We start from the raw sequence: 25,689 nt of genomic DNA on the forward strand, positions 1-25,689 counted from the left end.
CCGCACCGCTTATTTTCATTAGGGTCACGGGGTTGCTGGAGCCCATCCCAGCTATGTTCGAGCGGTGGACACCCTGAACTGGTAGCCAGCTGGTCGCAAGGCACAGAGACGGACAACTCACTTGTTTATTCACACCTAGGGACAATTTAAACCAACTATATAACTTGACATGCATGTTTTTGGCGAATGTGGAAGGAAACCCACGCAGGCAAGGGGAGAACATGCAAACTCCACACGGTAGCTGGACTTGAACCTTAACTTTTGCACCGCGGGGCTGCGCACTTACCCCCTTTAGGCCGTGCTGCCCGACCGGGATTCAATTGTAAAGAAATTAATCAAATGAATTAGACTTTGAAAAAGGTCAAAAGAGCACAGAGTGACGGTGATCACCTGCGGGTGCTCTGTGGATTATTATCGGGTTCGGGAAATGGAAACACTGCTTAACTTTTTGTTGTGTTTTTAATATTGGATACCTGCAAAAGAGATTGCATATGATGCCCTTTTATTGGCTATTATTGTGCACTGTGTTTCCTTGTTTTGACATTTGTCTGTTTACATTTTGTCACTCTCGACCAATTATGGTGCTGTTCTTCGAATTACCACACCCTTTAGGACGGAACTGCTTTTGTAACCTAGGAGGATTAATAAAAACAAAGTGCTCCAGAGTAGGTTATATCTCTTATCTGTGTCACGGTTGCCCATTGCCCTCACTAGGGCCTGCCCGTTAGGTACCAGCTGCTGCACGTTGCCTGATTGGCTTCCCTCCTATTTAAACTCAGTGCTCTCATTCACTCCTTGTCAGTCCGTCAACGAACCTCGGCACTTGCAAGAATTGTATTTTGACTCTGACCGGCATCCTGCTCGTGTATTCAGTATCTGGTATTGATCCCGCCTGCCTCGCCCTGTCCGGTATTTTGCTCCAATATCCGGTATCGACCCCGTTTGTCTCGTCTTGTGTGGTATCTTGCTCCAGTCTCCAGTATCCGGTCTCGATCCCGTCTGTCTCCTCCTGTCCTGTGTCTTGCTCCAGTCTCCAGTAACCGATATCGATCCCGCCTGTCTCCTCCTGTCCGGTATCTTGCTCCCGTCTCCAGTATTTGATATCAATCCCGCCTGTCTCGTCCTGTGCGGTATCTTGATCCAGTACCCGGTATCGACCCCGTCTGTCTTGCCTTGTGCGGTATCTTGCTCCAGTATCCAGTTACCGGTCTCGATGCCGTCTGTCTCCTCCTGTCCTCTTGCTCCAGTCTCCAGTATATCGATCCCGCCTGTCCAGTATCTTTCTCCGGTATCTGGTATCGACCCTGTCTGTCTCCTCCTGTCCGGTATCTTGCTCCAGTCTCCAGTATCCGATATCGACCTCGTCTGTCTCATCCTGTCCGGTATCTTGCTCCAGTCTCCAGTAATTGGTATCGATCCCATCTGTCCTGTCCGGTTTTGATCTCGTCTGCCTCTGGCTTCCTGTTTTCCCGCGCCTGACTTGTCTGTCTCATTTCTTCCGCCCAGCGATCGCCAAATCACTGGCGTTTGTGTTCACGCGCCTGACTGCCCCATTCCCGTAAAATAAAGCTTGTGTGAAAACGTTACGCTTATGGGTCCTCTGCCTGTTTGGGTTCTGACAATCTGAGGTTTGGGCTCTCTCCTTGTCCTCAGCGCAGGTTCAAAATCCATTGATGTCTCTTCTCCTTATTTGGAGTTTTCACTGAAGTTGTAACTTATCAGCACCAAATTATTGTGTGTATACACACTGCACTGTACCTCTAGCACGCTAAGAACTTTGGCGTTTTTTATAAAATTATTGTTGACTATGGCGAATGTAAGAAACGCGCTAAACTGAAACGGTTTTACCGAAAGTTTCGAACTGAGTTAGGTTCTGTTTTAGTTCTTCCATCATATTTATCACTCACACTGAACTGCATTCATGACCTCGGATCATCAGCCTCAAAAAACACACCTAAAAACAATTTTTTTTCTAGAGCTAGCCCTAAGCATTGTACGCAGCAGTAAGAAAGCTAGAAACTCCGAATTGTTTATCACATTGTCTTCATTTTCCTCCAACTCTGCCTCAAAAATGCATTTGTTGATAATACGCTTTGACGAAGGAAAAATATAAAACCCTTTGTGGTGTTGCTTTAACGCCTGCCATACAGATAAGAAGGCGAACACCACAAAGCAATGTCACCAATTAAGAACAGCGTCGTTAGGACCAAAAGGAAGAATTGATTCTTCTTTTGTGCAACGCTTTCTTTTTCTGCAGCCCCGGAACGATGCATCTTTTTGATCTGTTCCACTCGGAAGTGAGTGTTTGTGTGCTTCCGAGGCCTCGGGGCTTTCGGAGCATCGCCGGTATCTCACAGGGGCCCCCTTCCGCGGGATCGGGGTCTTATTATGTGAGAAGGTAAAGTGGTTTCTCAGCTCCGTCACCGTTCTACTCGGATTTCTGCTCCTGTTTGTGTGCACACATCAAAGCAGCGCAAAGAGATGAGCTAGATAGTATTTCTCTGATTAATTTAGTCATTTGGGACACCGTGCTAACCGGATTACATTCAGATGTGGTGATATGACCGCATGGCCCTGGGATCCGAGTGTGATTGTGTGTATTTGGGTAATATCCGCTTGTGAGGTCCGCAAAGGAAAACTGAGGATTGAATTGGAAACACTACAGCCACAAGAGGTAACAAGTCTGTTAATGTAGAAAAAGGTTTGTTTTTGGGGGTTTGGCACTCTTTATTATGTTTAACACACAATTGAACGGCATTTACTAATGATCCCAAGAGCTAAGAAGAAATCCGCAGGTTAGAGGGCGTTCTCCATTCGAGCCCCGGTGTTGTGGTATGCTCTGCCCACTGTGATTCTGTCAAAAACCAGAACAGGACCCAAACGCGTGACGTTCTCACACAAGCCTTTTATTTTACGGTAAATGGGGAGTCATGCACGTTAGACAGCAGTCTGGCATGGAAAGACAGGAAGCCAGAGATCGACGAGATCGATTCCAATTGCCCGAGTTGATATCGGACAGATAGGGTCGATACCAGACAGGACGGGACAGACAGGAAAGATAATGAATCAGGATATCAAAACATAAACAGGACAAACTAGACATGAACGAAAACTGGAGAAAATAATAAACAGGACAAAAATAGACGGAAACAAAATTGGAAACCAAAAACAAAACCGAAATAAACGGGAACCATACCGGACAGGAAATACCAACAGGAACAGGACTGAGTCGTGTCCTGTAGTCTGGATTGCCCTTTGAGAGTCTTTGTGATTAAGGGCTAATATATAAACATGACTTGACATGACTGAGGTTTTTGAGTTTTTCCTTCCCTTCATATAGGGTTAGGATCAGGGAATGGTGTCATAATACCCTAGATGTAAAAAATGACAAAAAAGTTTATAGTGAAGAGGAAGAGGTGTGATTGGAGGACAATCAGCATAAGTAACACCCGGTTTGGGGTGGAAGTGAGTGATTTAATAAGGTAAGAAGAAGTTACAAGGAGAGAGAGAGGAAACCAGTGCAGGACTGCAACAGAACCTGCCATGACGATCTCCATGTGTCTGATGGTATCTATTAGTGGGTTTGCATTGGTAAAGACAAGGGAGAGGGAGTGGTTGGGATGATGGCAGCAAGAAGAGAGGGAGCTAGAAGAACAGCTCACATGCTAGCGCGAGATGGCTAAGTGGCCAGAGGGCAGTGAGCATGAGAGTAAGAGCCTGATTGGCTGTGACCTTCCTCACAGCCAGCTGTCAGGCTCTACCATGCACACAACAGACAATTCGCACAGCCTGTTACGGCCCTGCAGGCTCCGATTACCATATCAGCATATTCTCATTTGCATAAATCCCAGCGCTCTTAATTAGGCTCCTTCTTTCTCTCACCCTCCCTCGCTCGCTCTCGTCTTCTACTCTTTCCCTCGCTTTTTCTCACCAGCTCTTTATTTGCTCGCAGATACGGGCCGGGGTTTAGGGTTAGAATTAGTAGATAGGAGGGTCTATGAGTCCCAATTAGTTTAGCGCCGATTAGGCTAATGACAATTTCTCTTCATCAACATTTATTAGAAGAGAGTATTTTTCTCATCCCATTCATATAAACATGTCATGGTCTGACTTTCCTCTTATTCCTCGCACTTTAGCGCCCCCATACAGACCAGAGGCTGCAGGCGCTCCCGTTATCGGGTTGTCCAGCCATTCGTCTGCCGACCCTTCCCGTTCCCGCTTAAGCACATCTTCGAACCACCTTGAGGGAGTTTTGCCCAAATTTTACACAAACTCACACTTGCCACCCCCCCCCCGATGAACTGAATAGATTTTAGTGGTCAAAGGTGAGAAGTATAAGCCACTGCAGACTTCCATTCCACCGTATTTTTTAGGAATAGCAACCAGCAGGGAGTTTGATTGTATCTTACGCTGGCTTCTGATTGGACTGAAATAGGAATAGTTTAAAATGTAAGGTTACGGGTCAATGTGACTGCAAACTGCAAAAAAAATGGATACAACCTTAAAGTACTCATATGCATGGAGGACACTGTGTCTCCCTGGGTCAGGAACTACCAGTGAGCAAATAATTTTGACATTCGTGTACTCTCTTTCTAAAAAAACTTCTGGTATAGTAACAATCACAGTGATACAGACGCTGCCCTACTTACGAAAACGATCGTTCGTAAGTTAAATTTGTTCATGAGTTGGTTCAGGCCTATATTTTGTATGTTTAAGGTTTATATAAGTATGTTTTAGGCAGGGATGTCAAACACATTTTAACTCGGGGGCCACACGATAGAACAAACATTCTGTCAGGGGCCGGACTAGTACATTAAAGAGAAAGAAAAAGAGAGATAAAGAAATAAGAGAAAGAGGGAGGGAAAAGGAGAGAGGGCGGGACAAAGAAAGAAAAAGAGAGAGGGAGAGAGCGTGAGAAACAAAAGATAAAAAGTCCTGAAAGAGGGGGAAAAGAAAGGGAGAGAGAGAAAGAAATCCAAGGAGAAATAGAGAGACACAAGGAGAGAAAAGAGAAAAGAAAGTGAAGCGTATGAAGAGAGAAAAAGAAAAGAGGGAAAAAGAAAAAAGGAAGTTAGAGCAAAAGAGGTTAAAAGATACAGAGAGAGAAAGATAGAAAGAGCAACAAAGGAAGAGAAAAAGAGAGACACAGAGACTGAAAGAGACAGAGACAGAGTGGGAGAAAAGGGATGGAAAAGAAAGAGAGAGAGAGAGAGAGAGAAATAAATACAAGTAAAAGTGTCTTTGTGAGAGGCACCTGGCTTTGGCAACATCACGTTGACATATTTCAACCTGCAGCTTGTTTTTCGCTGAGTGTTGTCTCGCGGGCCGGATTCAATCGCTTAGCGGGCCGGATCTGGCCTGCGGGCCGCCTGTTTGACAGCTGTGGTTTAAGGCTTGGATATGCAACCTGTATTGTTTTGTACTAAAACAAGAAACATTTCACAAAATAATATGCGCTATAAAGATAAACAAGTTGAGTTTAACTTACTTTTGGAAGATGCACTTCAAGAGTTCCTCCTCCGTGGTAAAAAAGTGGCCGAAAAAAGCGTTCCTGTCACGATTACTGATGCGGGGCGCCTGAGTCTGCTCCGTTGGCGCTAACAGCCACGGACGCTGATTGCTTTTTAAACCCTGTCTTCCTGGCAACGATTGTCAGTTTGTCTGCGAACCTCAGCTCCATGCTAGGCAAGCACTTTATGACTCCTGACTCAATCCTGTCCTGTTTCCCGTTTGATTCACGGCGCCGACCTCTTTTCTGAACCCGTTTACGTTTCTGCTCCTCCGTCCCGGCCATCGACCTGTTTTTCCCCGCTCTCGACACTGACTTCATTCGCCACGGAAGTTCCACTTCCGTGCTCCAAGCGATTATGCTACCCGTGACCGACATTCACTGGATCGTGGTTGCAAACCCTTTCCTCCTTCTAAATAGAGCTGAGTAAAACAAACGCAAGTGGGTCCCGTCACCGTTCCTGGTCTCTGACACCTTATTCCACTTTCATTTCAAAAGAAACGGCTCACCTCTTCTTTAAGCTTTACACCAACAATATCGGATGGATGCACGAGATATTATACAATAAAAAAGTTCTCAGCGCGCTAGAGATGCAGTGCAGTGTGTACACACACTAACCAGGAAGTAGAAGCTGGATTTCTTCTTCGGGTTGGATGATGGGTGACCTCTCACAGCACCACGCACTACAGCACTGTCCTCTACTCGGATAAAGGTGCACACAATACAAAATCTAACTTACAGCAATGTCCCGAAATTTTTCGACGTCCCGAAAAAAATGTTCGTATGTACCGTTGTTCGTAACTCGAATGTTCAGAAATAGGGGAGCGTCTGTATTTACAGTGAATTTCACAAAGTAGAGTATGGTGATCTGAATGTATTTCTGCTGATTTTATATCGTGGGGAGGCTTTAACCCTTATATTAAAAATCTAAATCTGTCACTGCAAAGTGAGTTTGGCTTTTCTGTATGTTCTCTCTTTCAAGCTCTTCTTATTCGACCTTCCCTTATTTTGTCACTAACGTCCTGGTGCTACTTTCCTCTTCACATCTGTCTTGATTTCACTTTATCACCCCCCCACACACACACATCCCTATTTTAACACTCTGTCTCCTTTGCTCTGTGCTAGTCAGTCCTAGCTACGTCCCAAGCACTGTTGTCAGTCTTTTTGTTATCCAGTTTTACAGAATCATTGCCTGTCCCTTTGGATCACACGTACCGCTTGACAAACTCTTTGACTGTCGCATTCGCTGATTGTGTTTACTGGACCACCAACCCCTCGCCTGCATCTTGGACCACGATTGTTGTCTCGGTACATGACAGTAATTAAACAATTAAACCTTTTTCTATTGATACTTAACTATATGTTTGAATTGATACTGACCTAAACAGACTGTTATTTGACGGCATGGACAGACCTGTTCCTCACATACTTTACCAGAGTAGACATAATAAGCTGGATCAACTTTTTCAAGCCATTTCAAAATGCTAGAAACCGAAAACACTGTCAAGATGCTCCGATCCCTTTTTTGTTAGAACTTTAACACATTCTTGTGTACAAATCTTGTGAAAACAGCTCCAACCCTGTACAACGTTTGGACACAACACTGTAAATTTGTTGTTCCCTCAGCCTTGCTTGTGATAATATATAAATACAGTTTATCAAATTGAGCTTATTTGTAAAACTTAAGTACTAAGACATCATACATCTAGATAATAATTGAAAATAAAAACAAGCACTCAAATACCAGCTTTTTCTTTGAAACTTTAGACTTCAAGTCTGGTCTTTGAACGAGTCCAGCACAGATTCTCGTTCTCCCTAGAGGAGGCGTGGTTTTCTCAAATGTTGATGGAGCGTCTCAATTCCTTGGAAAAATAATCTGCACCAATTATGTAAGGATTCAGCACGCCATCGCAGAAAATAGATAATTACCCGCCCGCGTTGCTCACCAACCACCAGATATATAATGACTGCACTGACAGCTCCCTGGTGTCAGATCATGCCGCTCACCCGTTTCCTTTGGTGCCAACATTGTGCCCAAGAGAGACTTCTTATATCTATCAAGCTGCGAGTTATTTGACCTATATTTGTGTTGATCGTTTTCTCCCTCCCTGCCCAACGCAGAGCGCTTTTTTCCCTTTACCCCCATTTAAACTGTTAACTTGGCTCATGTGTCCCCGTTTGGATCTTCCCTGCCAAACATAACCCTATTACTTTTGTTTCATACAATCAAATACTACTAGAAAAAGTCCAACAAGGTTAGCCGAAGGGGATGAATCTATTATCTGAACGATACATTGTGCAATGCAACAAAACAACTGCAAGAATTTTCTGTCGGTATTTCTTCACAAAGTATTTTTTTTCAGTAACTCTGGTGGGTGTCCGAAGAGCTATGTGAGACCCACGTACAATTTAGAACAGCAAAAAAAAAAATATATGTATATATGTATATGGCTTCCTTCTCTTTCTAGTTGCTAGCACCTTGGCAGCAAATAGCTAGCAAAGTGGTGGCTAATAACTAGTACTCTGGCTATTAGTTTGAATGTTCAGTATTGTGGTTCCATGTGTGGTAGGAGAAAGAATCCTCACACTGCAAACATGGCATGAGTAAATCATATATTCCGTAAATCTTTTTCATGTTTTTCCAAAGATAAAAAAGCACAGTATGCTAGTCAAAGTTGGTCTCCAAGATCTCAGGCACACTATAACAGAATCAGCATGACAGTAAGATTCAAGTGGGAGTATTACTGGTATTTCGGTTATGTGATGCTATGTAAACATGCACGGATATCTGATTACGGTCTTAATCTTAGTCTTAGTCCTCAAACTGAGGAGATCATTTCTTCCTCATGCCATGAGGCTCTTTAACTCCACCCGGGGGAGTAAAAGCCCACATTAAACCCCACCCCCACATTTGCATATTACCATTTTTTTATTACAATGCGTATTTTCCATAGCACTATTTAAATACTCTATATCAACACCTTTTATTGGGTATTGCTGTATTCTATTTCTTTTATTTTATTAAATTATTTTTCAACATAAGGATACCGCTGTAAGTGTGAATTTCCCTACGGGAATTAAAAAGTATCTATCTATCTATCTATCTATCTATCTATCTATCTATCTATCTATCTATCTATCTATCTATCTATCTATCTATCTATCTATCTATCTATCTATCTATCTATCTATCTATCTATCTATCTATCTATCTATCTATCTATCTATCTATCTATCTATCTATCTATCTATCTATCTATCTATCTATCTATCTATCTATCTATCTAGTCCAATCCAAGTAGTCTGTTTGCAATGATTGGGTTAGTCCTTTCATTTTTGGTTGACTCGTTCTAGTATTAGATGGTCCAATTACTTGTGTGTTACAGTTTCCTCATTCGTGATTCTTTTGAGTACTGAGACGAATGACACACGCCAACACCAGATTATTTTCTATACAAGCCTCATGTGAATTGGTTGATTTTTCTGGAACATTTCCATTTTATCTTCTGCCCCCATGGCAAACATGTCACAATTGTATCCATACAGTATATTTTGTAAGTCTAAGCTTCAGGGAAGCTTCGTACGAGTGCAAAATGAAACGCACGGGATGCAGAAATGGAGCAAACTTTTGAAATGAGGAGAAAAGCACAGATCTTTGTTTATTATTGTGAGTGAGGTGAATGAAATCAGCTTTCAATTAATGTCCTGATTTGCTTATCCACATTGCTTTAGTGACTCGGCGTGCGAACGATTCAAATGGATTGGTCTGAAAATCTGAATTCTTGTCAGGGCCAGAACGGAGACGGGACCCACTTGCGTTATGTTTCTCTCCGTTTTATTAGAAGAAAGGAAAAGGTTGCACGCTGGGCACGGGAAGCAGGTCGCTCTGAACGCGGAAGTGGGATGGCGGCGTCGGGAATGGAAAAAAACGGGTCAGTAGCCAGGACAGGAGAGCAAAAATGGGTCAGGGTCAGAAACAAGTCGAAAGCAAGGAAAGGAGAGTAGACGTGATCAAAAAACGAGTCGAAGACGGGGAACAGACGGGAGCAAAAACAGGTGGGAGTCAGGGTTGAAAAATGCTGGCCTAGAGTAAACTGAGGTTCGCAGACGGACTGACAAAAGGCGGTTGACAGAACTGAGTTCAAATAGTAACAGGGAGCCAATCAGAGTTCGAGGCAGTTGGCGCCAAAGGAGCGGGCACAGGTGATTCACATCAGTAATCATGACAATTCTGGTACCCGTGGATCTATTCCCTGCATGGAAACGAACGGTATGATATCTAGTTGCAAATCTAAAATACCCCAAAAAGGCGACTTAGCACTTTGGGTTGTGTCGATTCAGCATTTCTTCCGAGAAAGACATTCCACTCTCCCTGTCCAGAACAATACTCAATATGAACACTATCTTTTACAGGCAGTGGGGTAGGTTACCCTAGATGTGAAAACTGCCCAAAAAGCTGAGTTGGCATCTAGGGGTTTTGCTGACTGAACATCTTTCCCAGAAAGACATTTGACTCTCCCTGGCCAGAACACGTTTGGCTAGGATCACAATCTTCTATAAGCAATCCGATAGATCACTCTAGAGGTGAATGACCCAGCCAAAAATGGGCGGGTGATACTCCATTGACGCACAGTGATTCTAGTTTAAATCCATTGTGGCTTCAAATATTATTTATAGAAGATTATGTGGGATTTGATCCAAAGCCAGCAGTACAGAAGTCTGCTAATGTTTAATATATGAATCAACTCACTCTGTGGATATCGGGAAATAAATAAAAAGGGCTTTGGTTGCTCTCTAGGCCTTCAGCAAGTGCGATCTACGGACCCCCAGGAAGTCTGCCAAAGGCTTTTGAGAGTTTACCTGAAAAAAAAAACGGGAAGCAAGCTGTCAGCTGAACTTCCGTGGCCAAAGACCCGCTGCTGCCTTTACATTCTTTTCAACAAAGATTCACAAGCAGATGGTTTTTAGAGGTTCCGAGTGGTACCAGAGGGCGTTCTGGTAGACTGTTGAACCCCAAAAACACTGCTATAAGTGTGTGTATGCCATATGTGTGTGTTGTCAGAGGGAGCAGTGTAGGGGGGTTAAACACAGCTATATTCTGTAGATAACAGGATTAGCTGGGAAGCGGATAATAAGTTAGCATTTCCTGCCGGCGGCACTCTCTCCTCTCCTCTCTTTAATCCTGCAGCTTTGATGTCGCTGCTCCCATCAGGTATCTGGGCTGCACTGGCCCCGGGGCCCAGGGGCCTCCAAATGCTCAGACTCTGCGTGTGGATGTGGGTGTGGATGCAATGTGTGCGTGTTTGTCGGGAGTCCTCATTAGTTCTGCCCGTTTTACAAAGTTGGCTTCCCGGGATGAAATCTGCTGTTCGGCCTCCATGCCAAAGATCTGCTTAATGTTAACAGCAGGCTCGTTTTCTGCCACGATTCGACCCATTGCAAAATTGCTGATCAGGCATCTTCTGAAAGATTGAAACCACGAAAAGGCAAAGCAACACAAAATGCGAAAGAAAAATTGGACGCACGTTTTGTAGAAAATGGCGACTGAAAAACCGAACTGACATTGGGAAGTGGGCAGATGACACCCTGGACTGGTTTCCAGCCAATCGCAGGGAACACAGGGGTCAGACAACCACCCACTCATACATTCATTCTTCGGGACTTTATGAAACCACTAATCAACCTCCCACATATGTTTTTGGAAAAACTTGAACGTCTGGAGAAAAACCCATGCAATCATGGGTAGAACATGCGAACTCCACAAGGAGGCCAATAGATGGAAATTAACCCTGGACCTCGGAACTGTGAGGCAGATATAGATAGATTTACTCAATTTACGTAATATTTGTCTTATTTTCCAGATGAATTAGTTAAACCTTCAGTAAAAATAGGGAAACACAACCATCAATTGTTGTGGTTTATTGGAGTCGAGCTTGACATAAGGAAAACACATTAGTTTAAAACGGGAAATTCCAGGCTTGCTTCTCCTGAGTTTAAATGCCAGCGAGTGTTATAACACTCGTTTGGTTTGGATTAGCTAGCAAAATAACAACATTCCCCTGGCAAGCTGATAGGAGTTTAGATGTCAGGCCAACCCCAACGAGTTTTTTGGGAAATTGTGTAACTTTGGAAAATCGAAAAAGGACGAAAACATTTTGAAAAAACATTGTCAATTGCCAAAAAGCATGCACATTGAGGGAAAAACAAGTGCGTCATCGCAAGGGGATGTGCTAAGTAACATGAGATGTTGTCTGAGGATCTAAAAAGCTGATTGTCTCTTAGACGAATGAGAACTCTTGTTTTGAACTCTGACGAAGATAAATAAACGGCTCTCCCCCTCCCGCCAAGATCTACCTGCATCTTGTTTTTATGTTTTGGGGTGAGGCAATAAGGTCTGCTCCGAAATATTAAGGTACAGTCAGCTTTGGGGGACATAATGTCACTGACATCCTTTTTGCTGATGATATTGCCAGACTGGCAGAATAGGAACTCATAGATCTGGTCAATTGTCACACAGGGCATCAACCCAGTGTAGGATTGAACTCAACTAAGAAAAAACAGAAGCAATGACCTAAAACGTCCAAAGAATCACCATTAACCTCCCAGAGCTTGAACCTTTCACCAAATTCAAGTACCGTATCTTGGAGATGTCATATCTGAGTAGGGGTCAGGACCAAACATCTTGGCCAGAATAAGTCAATCCAGGGTTGATTTGCCAGACCCATATGGAGAGACAAAAACATTTCTGTAAAATAAAAAAATCTGACTTACGGAAGTGTTAGTTACTTCTTCCGAGTCATGTACTCTCAGAACAAAGCTGGATCTGAAAATCTAAGGACATTTGACTAGATGCGATGCGACAGGAAGTTTCTAGGCATCAGCTACATTTCCAATGTAAAAAATGAAATAGACCGCAACACCATGAAAGAGTATATTGGACCCTACAAAGAAGTGTTTTTAATTCTGCTCAGACAAGCTGCAGCTCGTTTACTGATTGGCTTCCCTCCTATTTAAGCTCAGTGCTCTTTGTCAGTCCATCAACGAACCTCTGCACCCGCAAGTCGGGTGTTTTGACTCTGTCCGGTTTCCTTCTTGTGTTTTCTGTCTGGTAACGTTCCCGTCTAGTCTGTCCTGTTTAATATCGATCTCCAGTATCGTTCTGGCTATTTTGTTCTGTTTGATATCAATCTCCAGTGTCTGGTAGCGTTCCCGTCTAGTTTGTCCTGTTTAATTTCGATCTCCAGTGTCTGGTATCGTTTACGTCTATCTCGTCTTGCTTGTTATCGGACTCCAGTCTACAGTACCTGATATCAATCCCGTGTGTCCCGTCCTGTCAGGTATCGACCCCATCTGTCCGATATCTGCCCGTGCAATTGGTATCGATCTCGTCAGCCTCTGTCTTCCTGTCGTTCCATGCCAGACTGCTGCCTTACGTCTTCCGCCCAACGATCGCCGAATCACTGGCGTTTGGGTTAACGTGCATGACTGCCCCATTTCCAGTTAAATAAAACTTGTGTGAGAAACTTCACGCATCTGGGTCCTCCTCCTGTTCCGGTTCATGACAAAATCTGCAGTGGTATGGTCACATCCCAAGGCAGAGATCCTTCTCCAGGGCACAGTCCAAGGGGCAGAAGGAGCAGAAGATAGAAAAAGAATTGTTCTGACTACATCAAGGAATGGACTGGTGCCAACCTTGCCACAACCCAAACCCAGGCAAGGGATCCGTGACAAGTAAAATAGCGAACATAGTACTAAAACTGAAAGACCAAGTTCTGATTTTATCAGTAAACCATAACCCAACTATATAGGTACAGGACCACCCAGAGCTTAAACAACTGAGAGAAAATGCGCATACTAGTTAATAATGTAATCAATAAATGTACTTCACCCTGGTCATCCTAAAAGGGGGATACCACTTGTGAGGTCCCTTCTCAAGGTTTCTCTTTTTCCTCACGCTGAGGTTTTTGAGTTGTTCCTTGCCCGCATTTTGGTTTAAGATCAGGTAATTGTGTCATTGTAATCCTGTGCAGTCCTTTGATACATTTTTGTGATTAAGGGCTATATAAATAAATTTGACTTGATTTGACTTGAAAAGCAAATTTCTGATTGTGTTGCAATCAATGTTCTTGTCCAAAATATATCTCCAATCCTGTTTCTGTCATGATTACTGATGTGACTCAGCTGTGCCCGCTCCTTTTTCGCCAACTGCCACGGGCTCTGATTGGCTCCCTATCAATACTTGTACCCAGTCCTGTCTTTTGTCAGTCCGTCTGCGAACCTCAGTTAACACTAGGCAAGCCTTTTTCGACCCTGACTCCTACCCCGTTTTCTTCTCCCATCTTTTCCCCGACTTCGACCCGTTTTTTATCCTGACCACGTTTCCTGTCCCGTCCAGGCATTCGACTTATTTTTGTCCCCAACCACGTCTTCTCTCCTATTCTGGTTTACGAATCTCTTCCGACCACGTTTTTGCTCTCCTGTCCCGGCTTCTGACCCATTTTTCCGTCCCCGACACCGCTATCGCTTGCCACGGAAGATCCACTTCCGCGTTCGGAGTAAAATCCGAGTATCGGAGCGACCTGTTTCCCGCGCCCAGTGATCACCGGATCGTGGGCGCAACCCTTTCTCTTTCTTCCAATAAAACTTGAGAAACGCAACGCAAGTGGGTCCTGTCTCCGTTCTGGTCTTGACAGTTTCCACTCCATTGAGTTTCCTACTCTGTATTGATGCAGAGTTTTACCTGTTTCTCAATCACATGTACACGGAGTCAAGAGCTCCCATTTTTTGTTGTGCAGTGCAGTGAGAACAAGGAAAAGAGAGAAGAAATGCGCGCGTCTAATTAAAACGCCGAAAATAATTACTGATACAGCCTGACAGACAACCTCGCCCTCAGACATCCTCAGTAATTAGTTAATTAACCGAACGCAAATTAGAAGCGATAATTTGCCAGCCGAACTAAACGGAGAAGATGGCTGAGCCCTCCTCTCGCGTTTTACTCTGACTCCACCTTTGTTATTCGCTTGTTTGTTTGTTCGCATGTTGTTCACGTCAACCTGTAATGGACTTATTTCGCAATTTGAATGCTTTACGAATACATCACGGTAGCAAATAAATGTATGGCCCGGTAAATGAATTTAAATGAAAGATCGTTTCCTGATAAGGAGACTGGAATAATACTGTTTTTTCTCAAAATAATTGAGTCACCATTGCCATCTATCTATCCATCCATCCATTATCTACACTGCTTATCCTCAGTAGGGTCGCGGGGGTGCCCATCCCAGCCATCTTCGGGCAGTGGGCAGGGGACACCCTGAACTGGTTGCCAGCCCATCGCAGGACACACAGGGACATTCGCTCGCTCATTCACACCCAGGGACATTTACTCACTCGCTCAGTCACACCTAGTGACAATTTGGACCAATCAATTAACCTGACTTGCATGCTTTTGGAATGTGGGAGGAAACCGGAGTGCCTGGGGGAAACCCACGCAAGCACGGGGAGAACATGCAAACTCCACACGGGAAGGTTCAATATCATGACCTCAGAACTGTGTTGCACACGCGCTAACCACTGCGCCGCCGTGCTGCCCCCCGTTGCCATCTATTCCTCTTCAAATGCTCCACTCGAAAACAAAAGAATCGCATAATGTTTTCAAAGTTGATAAGTGTATTCAGTTTTTAATACTTGACACTTGCAGATTGCATAGTATGCCGGGGCAAACCCTGTTTTCCACATAAGTGATGAATATTCGCCAAGCGTAGGCTGAGTGCTCTGGCTTGCATCACCCCTTGGTGACACTTATTTTGTCTTGCCTTTGGCTCTTGCCAGCCAAGATAGAGTACACACATCCAGACCGGACTCACTTGAGCCCCCCCAATGTTTATTATTTAATCCGTATCGTAAAATTGTCAGGACCAGAACGGAGACAGGACCCACTTGCAATTCGTTTCTCTAAGTTTTATTAGAAGAAAGGAAAGGGTTGCACCCACAATCCGGTGATCGCTGGACGCAGGAAGCTGTCACAAGCCAGGACAGGACCCAATAGCGTTCGTATAACTCAGTTTTATTGAAATAGAGAGCAGTGCTTGATTCCACGATCCGATGATCGTCGGACACGGGTGGCTGATGGCAGGAGCGAGGATAGTCGTGTGTGGCAGGAAAGCTGGTCGGTAGCCGGGACAGGAGAGCACGGGCGGGAATCGAGTCCAGATAAACGGTCGGCAACAAGTATCAGGCAGGAAACAGGGCAAAACAGGTCAATGGCCGGGACGAAAGAGCAGGGCGGAAACGGGTCCAGAAACAGGTCGACAACGGGTAACAGGCAGAAGAAAACAGAGCAGGAGATTGTCAGAGGGTACGGTGCTTGCCTAGCATAAGCGTAAGTTCGCAAGACGGTCTGACACCGGTAACAGGGAGCCAGGGGGTTTAAAAAGTGGCAAGGAGCCAATCAGCAACCAGGGCTGTTGGTGCCAACGGGGCAGCCGCAGGTGCCCCGAATCAGTAATCATGACAGAACCAGGTCGCTCTGAACGCGGAAGTGCGACTTCTGTGGCGAGCGATGGCGTGTCGGGAACGGAAAAAACGGGTCAGGAGAGCAGTCAGTATCAAAAAACGAAGCCGGGTAACAGACGGGACCAAAAACAGGTGGGAGTCAGGGTCGAAAAAGGCTTGCCTAGAGTCAACCGAGGTTCGCAGATGGACTGACCACAGGTGACAGAAAGGAGTGGGTGTAAATAGGGACAGGGAACCAATCAGAGTCCGAGGCAGTTGGTGTCAAAGGAGCAGGCACAGGTGCATCACATCGGTAATCATGACATAATTTTAAAATGCTTGACCCAATTCCTTAGAAATTGCGTAAAAGTTGAATTTGACGTGGCCTGTAATACTTGTATGTCTATTATAAATGGTTAAAACAATGTGATGAACAAGAGTGTGGATGAGAGAATACTCGGTTGGTTCGGACACATGGAGAGGATGGATGAGGAGCGAATGTTGAAGATCTACAGAGCAGAAGTCAATGGAAGGAGACCAAGAGGAATGTAAAGATTACCGATGTGAATCACCATGTGCCCGCTCCTTTGGCGCCAACTACCTGGGACTCTGATTGGTTCCCGGTCCCTATTCAAACCCACTCCTATCTGTCCCATGTTATCAGTCCGTCTGCAAACCTCAGAGTATACTAGGCAAGCCTTCTTCGACGCTGACTCCCACATGTTTTTTTGCTTTCGTCTGTCCCCCGGCTTCGACCTGTTTTGATTCTAACCACGTCTGCTCTCCCGTCCCGACTCAGGACCCATTTTGATCCCGACCACATCTGCTCTCCCGTCCCGGCTTACGACCCATTTCTGACCACGACCACGTTTTTGCTCTCCTGTCCCGGCTATCGACCTGTTTTTCTGTCCTTGACCTTGCTCGCTACGGAAGATCTACTTCCGTGTTCGTATCCAAAACTGAGTACGAGAGCGACTTGCTTCCCGCGCCTAGCGAACGCCGGATCGTGGGTGCAGCCCTTCCTCTTTACTTCAATAAAACTTGTGAGAAACGTAAAGCAATTGGGTCCTGTTCCGTTCTGTTCCTAACAAGGAAGGCGCAATTGACGTGGATGGATGGTGTTATGAGTGCACTCCAGGAAAGAGGTCTAAATATAGTGGAAGCTAGAGCTCTCGTTGGTGATAGGAATGAGTGGAGAGGAGTTCTAAAAGGATAGTGGGATATTTACACGCGTACTAAGGGATGGGCAGGGCACCCGTATGATGTGGCAGGGGTAAACCAGTGAAAGCTGTCGGGCCCTGCTGTTGAACAGAAGAGTGTGTTATGTCACCCTGACCCGAGTGACATGGCCGCTTTCTTGTGTCCCGTTTCATCTGGAGGGACGAACTTGGGTGCCGAGGTGCTCAACTTGTTTGGGTGTTATTTTCTTTGTTATTCTATGTGTTGGTCTTGCTGTCGGTCACCCCTCTCGAGGGATATGACCAGGGTAGATAGATAGATGGATAGATCTGATTCTGTCAAGTGAAAATCCGCCGTTTTGAGGAGGAGCAATGCATTCAATAACTGGTTCCAAATAAAAAACATGCACAATGTCCATATTGGTATAGCGCAGGGATCGGCAACCAGCGGCACGCGAGCGCACGGCAAAATAATAACGATTTTTATTCATTTATTTATTTTCAAGCGCATTTACCTGAAATCTAGACATTTTCAGTTGCGCGCCGTGTTTAGCGCCCCTCCTTTTCTGTTTTGTGTGTGAGTGTGAGTCTGCGCCGCACCTCGCAGAGGAGAGCTCCGTGTTTGGACCAGCCAACGAAACACACGCGCGCGATAAATGAACAAATCATGACAGCTCCTTGAGCGAAAACATCGCGTTCTTCCCAGCCAGTTCGGACGGATGACTGGGGCTTTGTGCGAAACATAACCGTCCTGTTTTGTGCATTATGCCCCGAGAGCATTGTACCTCGCGCATCAAGTGTTAAGTGTCATTACGAGACGAAACATGAACATGAATTCAAGGATAAGTCTGACATGGCGGATACATTGCCCAGGTACGGCCAACAAACACAGACCCTGAAAACCTTTGTCGCTGCTAAAATCACCACCACTGAGGCAAGTTATCACATTGCTCACTGCATAGCAAAGCACAGAAAACCATTAAATGTCTGCGACCAAATCAGCTGTTATTTCTGTTCCACTTCCTTTCAAGTAGCCTTCTGCCTTGCAATGCATTGGATAACTGGTACCAAAACATGCGCAATGTCCACATTGTTATAGCGTGAGACAAAGGGGTCACTTGTGTGGCCAAAGGGCTTCTTGGGTTACCCAGGACAGCGGCGCGAGGGCTTTTCTTGACAGGGAGCAGAGACGACAGAAGGGGGCCTGGCCGTGACGCTCATCGCATCCGAATCCTCCATCTGTAGTGGTGTCTCCCCACCAGTCAAGCAGCCAAACACACGCAGAACGCAGCAAGGCATTCCGCTCTAATTGATTTTGACAGTACTCGCGTTCTTTTAGGCCCCACAGTGTTTTTACATGTCACTGACTATAACCAAAACATACATTTCTGCAAAGGAACTACACCGCGGGACACAGGGTGTGGACACCCGAAGAATAGCACAAGACAAGAGTGTGGGGAGGGTATCCTAGGGAAGGCGAAAGTACCCCTGCGGGTCTAGTCTTCCAATGTCAAGGGATAGGGTAGCCAGTGGAAATATACAGTAGATAGTGCCCTGGCTGGACGCAGCACCAGACTAAGAGATGCATGATTCTGCTTGGATGTGTCTCCATTTTCAAGGAACAACAGTTCTACATTTTCATAACTTCACAAAGATGTCCAGTTTACCGTAGTTTTTCCCTGTTCAAACTTACCGTTTCTTTCTAAAGTACTTGAAAAAGTTGTGGCACAGCAGCTCAATGATTTTATATCCGAGAACAATCCTTTTGAATCATTGCAATAAGGATTCAGGGCTAACCACTCTACTGAGACAGCGCTGATTAAGGTAACCAATGATCTTCTACTGGCAATGGACTCCGGCGCTTCATCACTCTTGCTGCTGCTGGACCTTAGTGCTGCCTTTGAAACTGTGGACCATAATATCTTACTAGAACGGTTGAAAAAATGGATTGGTCTCTCAGGAACCGTCCTTTTATGGTTCAGATCCTACCTCTCAGATAGGACGCACTGTGTTAAATATGGTGAAATGACATCTGAGCCCTTTAGTGTTACCTGTGGTGTTCCGCAGGGTTCAGTACTTGCCCCCTTCTTTTCAGCATTTACATGCTTCCATTAGGTGACATTATTCGCAGGTATAATATCAGTTTCCATTGCTACGCAGATGACACTCAACTAAATCTTCCGTTGGAGGAATCTCCCACACTAAACTGTGGAAATTTGGAGGCCTGCCTCATTGAGATAAAAAAATGGATGTCACTCAACTTCTTGCGCCTTAACACTGAAAAGACCAACCAAACAACCAAACAACCAACCAATGTAAAGTAAGGAGAGAAGACATCAATTAATTTTGAGCGTGGAAGTACAACAGGAGAGGAACATATAAAAACCCTCAAGATGCAAAAATTCCAACCTGTTCTGGAGGTCCTCACCCAAGCCATTTCTTTTTATTAAAATCTCCAAGGTAACAAAAAGCAAATCAGCCCTAAATGGTGTAGAATATCAAAGAACAGCAACATGATTGACCAATAAAGGACTGTTCTGCTCTCCTTGTGTATGGTACACAATTTAGCCGTAGCATATCTCCTCTTAAAACAAAGCGCTGAGTAAAGATTGGCGTCCAAGCTCCACTTTAATCCAAAACAGTGTAAAAGTGCAACTCACAATGAAAATACAGTGAGTCTGACACCATACTAGAATCGATCGACAAAATCCACAAAGAGATGCGCAACTTCAACGAAATACATTTAAAATAAGCATAAGCTCTCAACACTAGTCATAATATCAAACAACAGTGAGCCAAAATAACAGCAACAACAGTCAAAATAACCCACAATCCTCGCATCCTGAATAATATAATTTGCACATGTCCAATGGCAAAAAAAAAACCGCATTCTTCATCGTAAGCAAGCGTAATAAAAACGAATCACTTATCACTATTCGACAACTGAAAGACAATGGCAATAATGGGGCGAAAACGTCTCCTATTGCACCAACAGTACCCTCTTAAGAGTCATTGCACATCTACACAAACACACGCAAAGAACAGATTGGGTTTGATTGACAGCTCTGACCTCAATGTGCATCTTTCTTCCAAGCCTGAAGGCACCAATGCACCGGCGCACAAACACCGAAAAAACACGCCGCAAACGTGTCTCTCCAAATGCTCCCCGACAAAACTTCTTATCAATAGCGACGCTCGCATGGGATTTGCATACGTTCGTTTGTCTTGTTGAGTTGAGGTTGTGTCAGTTTTAATGTCAACATTTGAAGCTGCGCATTTTCAATTGCATAATTGTTTTGAAATTGTTTGGATGATTTTTTGGATGCCGCCAGATCTTCTTCTTGAAACACCGTCTGCCAATGCTTATTTTAGGTTTTATTTCACCCTGTCAGGACCAGAACGGAAACAGGACCCACTTACATTACGTCTCTCACAAGTTTTATTGGAGGAAAGAGAAAGGGCTGCGTCCAAAATCTGGTGGCCGCTGGACGCAGGAAACAAGTCGCTCTCGTACTCACCTTGTCACCCGAACGCAAAAGTGGATCTTCCGTAGCGAGCGATGGCGGTGTCAGGGGCAGAAAACTGGTCGGTAGCCGGGACTGGGAGAGCAAGACGTGGTCGGGGTCGGGAACGAGTCGTAAGCCAGAACGAGAGAGCAGACGTGGTCGGAATCAAAACGGGTCGTAGCCGGTGACAAACGGGAGCAAAAAAGGGGTGGCAGGAGTCAGGATCCAAAAAAGGCTTGCCGTGTAAAAACAGAGGATCGCAGACGGACTGACAACAGGGGATTGACAGGACTGGCTTTAAATACTGACACGGAGCCAATCAGAACCCGTGGCGGTTCGCACCAAATGAGCGGGCACAGGTGAATCGCATCGGTAATCATGACAGATCCATTTGATTCTATTTCTAATCAATTTATCTTGAAAATAAAGAGAAACATATGGAAGAAGATATAGCAGATATTGTAGATAGTATTTTTGCTTTTATTTTTTCCTCAAATAAGTAAAAATAATTGTATTTTCAAGGCACCAGTTTCTGTGGTGTTTCTTGGGCAACAGAACGAACAAGCACCCATCTTTCTGCAGGCTGGGTTATAGGATTGGGCTTTCCATACTTACCAGTAGCAGTACTAGCCTCCTGATCTGAGTCAGGTGGACTCCCATCCAAGAAGTAACCAGGCTTAACATATGCAGTGTAGTAGTGACTCTGAGATGTTGGCCTTCAAGGCCGAGTGGCAAAGAAAAGGCCACATCTGAAACTGGCCACGAAGGAAGAGATTAATATGGGCAAAAGAACCCAGACATTGGACAGGGAGATATGATATATGAAGTGTTATGGACAGAGGAAGCAAAATTTGAGATGTTTGGATCACACAGAAGAACATTTGCGAGACGCAGAACAACTGAAAAGATGCTGGAAGAATGCCTGGCGCCATCTGTCAAGGAAGTTGGAGATCATGGCATGGTCTGGGGTTGCTTAGATACAGGTTTTCTTAATATTTTAGGTATTTCTTTCATGGGTGGAACGGATTAAAATACTTAACATTGTTTCCTATGGGAATTTTTTTTTCGGTCCTTAACCAAAATCGGTACTCAACCAATAACCAGGAATGCATTATGGTTGAGGACCGAGATGCCACTGTATATATGTAGATATATATACATGCAAAAACCCATCGACAACAGTTTCTTCAAGAAGAAGTAACTAACAGTGATGAATCAAGATCATCTCAGGGGCCATAGAGAACTTTTTCCCAGGCCACATTCAGCCGCGGACAGGCCTTGACTTATGTGTGCCAAATAATACACCCTGTCCTTTTCGAGTAGTTTTAAAAATCAGTTGTTTACTAATTATTGTCATGATTACTGAAGTGACTCAGCTGTGCCCACTCATTAAGCGCTAACTGCCGCGGGTTCTGATTGGCTCACTGTCACTATTTGATACCAGTCCTGTCTGTCCCCTGTTGTCAGTCCATTTGCGAACCTCAGTGTATACTAGGCAAGCCTTTTTTGACCCTGACTCCCATCCGTCCCGTTTTTGCGCTGTTTTGATCCTGACCACGTCAGCTCTCCCGTACCGGCTTACGACCTTTTTTGTCCCCGACTATGTCTTTTCTCCCGTTCTGGCTTACGACTCGTTTCTGACCCTGACCACGCCTTGCTCTCCCAGTCCCGGCTACTGACCAGTTTTTCTGTCCCTGACACCAACACTTCCGTGTTTGGATCACAATTTGAGTACGAGAGCGAATTGCTTCCTGAGTCCAGTGAGCATCGGATCGCGGGCACCGCCCTTCTTCTTTCTTTCAATAAAATTGAGAGAAAACGTTATGCGATTGGGTCTACCCTGTGTGCTGGTCGTGACAAATATGTCGAAATTGTAACTCTTCATTTTACTGTATTGAAGGATTTTATACATTTGACTACAAAAGGATTTTATACGATTGACTCATAATGCAATGAAGATTTTCACTGAGTAGGCTTTCGTTCAATGACAGGTGAGGCTGTTCCAAATGCAGAATATTTTGTCTAGTTCTGTTGATAACAGGACTCTGACGGAGGACGGCAGGCGTTGTTTTGAGAAACGCTAGCAGTTGTTTTGAGGTACCACAGACATCGTGAAGCTCGTCTCTGAGATTGTGAAGCCCACGTTGGGCTTCCTTGGCATTCCCATGGGAGGAGCCGTCACGCCATTGTGCGGGGAGAAGATGGGCAATGAGAGGAGAGAGCTCAAGGACTTCAGAAGGGGGCTTCCCAGAGACTCCAATGTCACTAATTCGGCCGTTTTCGATGGAGTACACTTAGTTAAATTGTTAATGAAATTAAATCTGCCCCCGAGTGGAAATATCGGCTTTCTTGTTCATAATTTCCGTCAAGAAACGAGCGCGCATAAATTGTAGGGTAAATGTAGGTTGCGTTTGGTTAATGGAGTCAGATAACTAATTCGAACAATTTGGTAAACGCTACATTTTGATATTTAATTTCCACCAGTATGCTTCCTGCATGTTTAAATAAAACAGGACTCGTGGCTATTTCTGTTTTCCTAGCCTTAGTACGCATGTATGCATGCACACACATATACACGCACACAGACCGAGTATTAGAAGTGTGATGAGGTCGGGCTTGATGCTATAGGGGCAGATGGTCGGTTCATGGCCTTGCTCACTCGATCAGACTCGGCATTTTGTTCAGACACCGAGCAGAGACCTCCATTGCCCCGAGGCAAACTCTCTCTCCTTTTTTTTGCACAGTCTGTGAGCCAAAGACGGATTTCTATTATATCTGAAACGCAGCAGATAATGCACTGTCTCTACCCTCCTCATCTTCTTGGATAACAAATGATCAGAAGTGCGAGTCTGCTCTTATTTCGCCGAGATTCTTGTTGCCAAATCTGTGGTCACGCCTCACCTGTTTGCATTTACATGATAATGCAGACATAAGAATAGAGTCAATTGCTTGATGTGATTTTGTAGCTTACACGTAGTTGACACGAATATAATTCCATTGTTCAATGTATAATACCAACATCCATCCATCCATCCACTATCTGCACCGCTTATCCTCAGTAGGGTCGTGGGGGTACTGGAGCCCATCCCAGCTATCTTCGGGCAGTGGGCAGGGGACACCCTGAACTGGTTGCCAGCCAGTCACAGGGCACACAGGGACAGAAAATTTGCAGAAAAATTTGATCGGCCAATTAACCTAACATGCATGTTTTTGGAATGTGGGAGGAAACCCACGCAAGCACGGGGAGAACATGCAAACTTCACACAGAAGGTTCGATCTCATGACCTCAGAACTGTGCCGCACACGCGCTAGCCACTGCGCCGCCGCACTGCCCATAACACCAATATGTTGCTCAAAAATCGACCAACAAATCCAATTGACTCAAATAGTTAAAAAAAGATGCTTCGGAGAAGTGATTAGTTGTGACCAAAAAAATCATGTATGGGCAGTTGTTCAAAGGACGTTGTGTATAGTTTAGCGCCCCCTAGTGCTAAAGAACTTGACTAATATGAGTGATAAGTTAAAAGTATAATCACGCTTCACAGATCCCTTCACCGCATGTGTCGTTGGGGCACCAATGAGGACGCAACTCTGGACAGTCTTCTTCACTGTTGACGGTCCATCTAAATGCCGTGACTTGTTCTCAAAAACTGCTCTGAACATTGACAAATGTAATATCAAAAATTTAGGTGTCATATTTGACCCCAATCTGTCCTTCCAAACACACGTTAAGATTATTACTAGAAGAGCATTTTTTTATCTTCGCAACATTGCTAAAATTTGTCCCATGCTTCCCCAGTTTGATACGGAGATTATAATTCATGCGTTTGTTATCTTCCGTCTGGATTACTATAATGTACTACTCTCCGGTCTCCCGATGTTCAAAATCAAGAGCCTTCAGCTGGTACAAAATGCTGCAGCAAGGCTTTTAACTAAGACAAGAAAGTTGGATCGCACTACCCCAATTTTAGCTAACATGCATTGGCTCCCTATTAGCTTGAGATGTGATTTTAAAGTTCCGTCAGTAGTATACAAAATCATGCATGGACTTGCTCCCTCATATATCTCAGATTTAATGCCCCCCTATGTTTTTGTCCAGAGCATTCACTCTGAAAATGCTGGTCTGTTCGTGATCCCAAGAGCCAAGAAGAAATCTGCAGGTTTGTGAGTATTCTCCATTCGGGTGCCAGTGCTGTGGAATTCTCTGCCCCCTGAGATTCTATCTGCAACCTAGGAGGAACTGTTTAGATCGAGGCTTAAAACACACTTCTATTCTATAGTTTATGAATGACCTATATTTCACGTTGACAATCTCTGTGTATTATTTGTTATTGCAACATCCGTTGCAGCCTGGTCATCCTGGAAGTGGGGTTACTTCATGTGCGGTCCCTTCTCAAGGTTTCTTCCTTTACCTCATGTTGAAGGTTTTGAGTTTTTCCTTGCCCTCAATCAGTGGGCTGTGAAGCCCTTTGAGACTCCTTGTGATTAAGGGCGTCCCAAATAAACAGGAGTTGACTTCACTTGACTGAGGTTTTGAGTCTTTCCTTGCTCTCATGTTGGTTTTAGAGCAGGGGATGGTGTAATAATGGTCTGCAGTTTGCAATAATCCGTGGGCTGTGAAACCCTTTGAGACTCCTTGTGATTAAGGGTGTCCCAAAAAAAAAGGAGTTGACTTCACTTGACTGAGGTTTTGAGTCTTTCCTTGCTCTCATGTAGGTTTTAGATCAGGGGATGGTGTAATAATGGTCTGCAGTTTGCAATAATCCGTGGGCTGTGAAACCCTTTGAGACTCCTTGTGATTAAGGGTGTCCCCCAAAAAAAAAAGGAGTTGACTTCACTTGACTGAGGTTTTGAGTCTTTCCTTGCCCTCATGTAGGTTTTAGATCAGGGGATGGTGTAACTTCATATTTGCAATAATCTGTGGGCTGTGCAGCCCTTTAAGACTCCTAATGATCAAGGGCTATACAAATACACTTGACAATTTTTAGAAGACATACAATAACTA

Source organism: Urocampus carinirostris, chromosome 20 (assembly GCF_059441175.1).
Source record: "Urocampus carinirostris isolate Australia breed hairy pipefish chromosome 20, RoL_Ucar_1.0, whole genome shotgun sequence".
Classification (NCBI taxonomy): Eukaryota; Metazoa; Chordata; class Actinopteri; order Syngnathiformes; family Syngnathidae; genus Urocampus; species Urocampus carinirostris.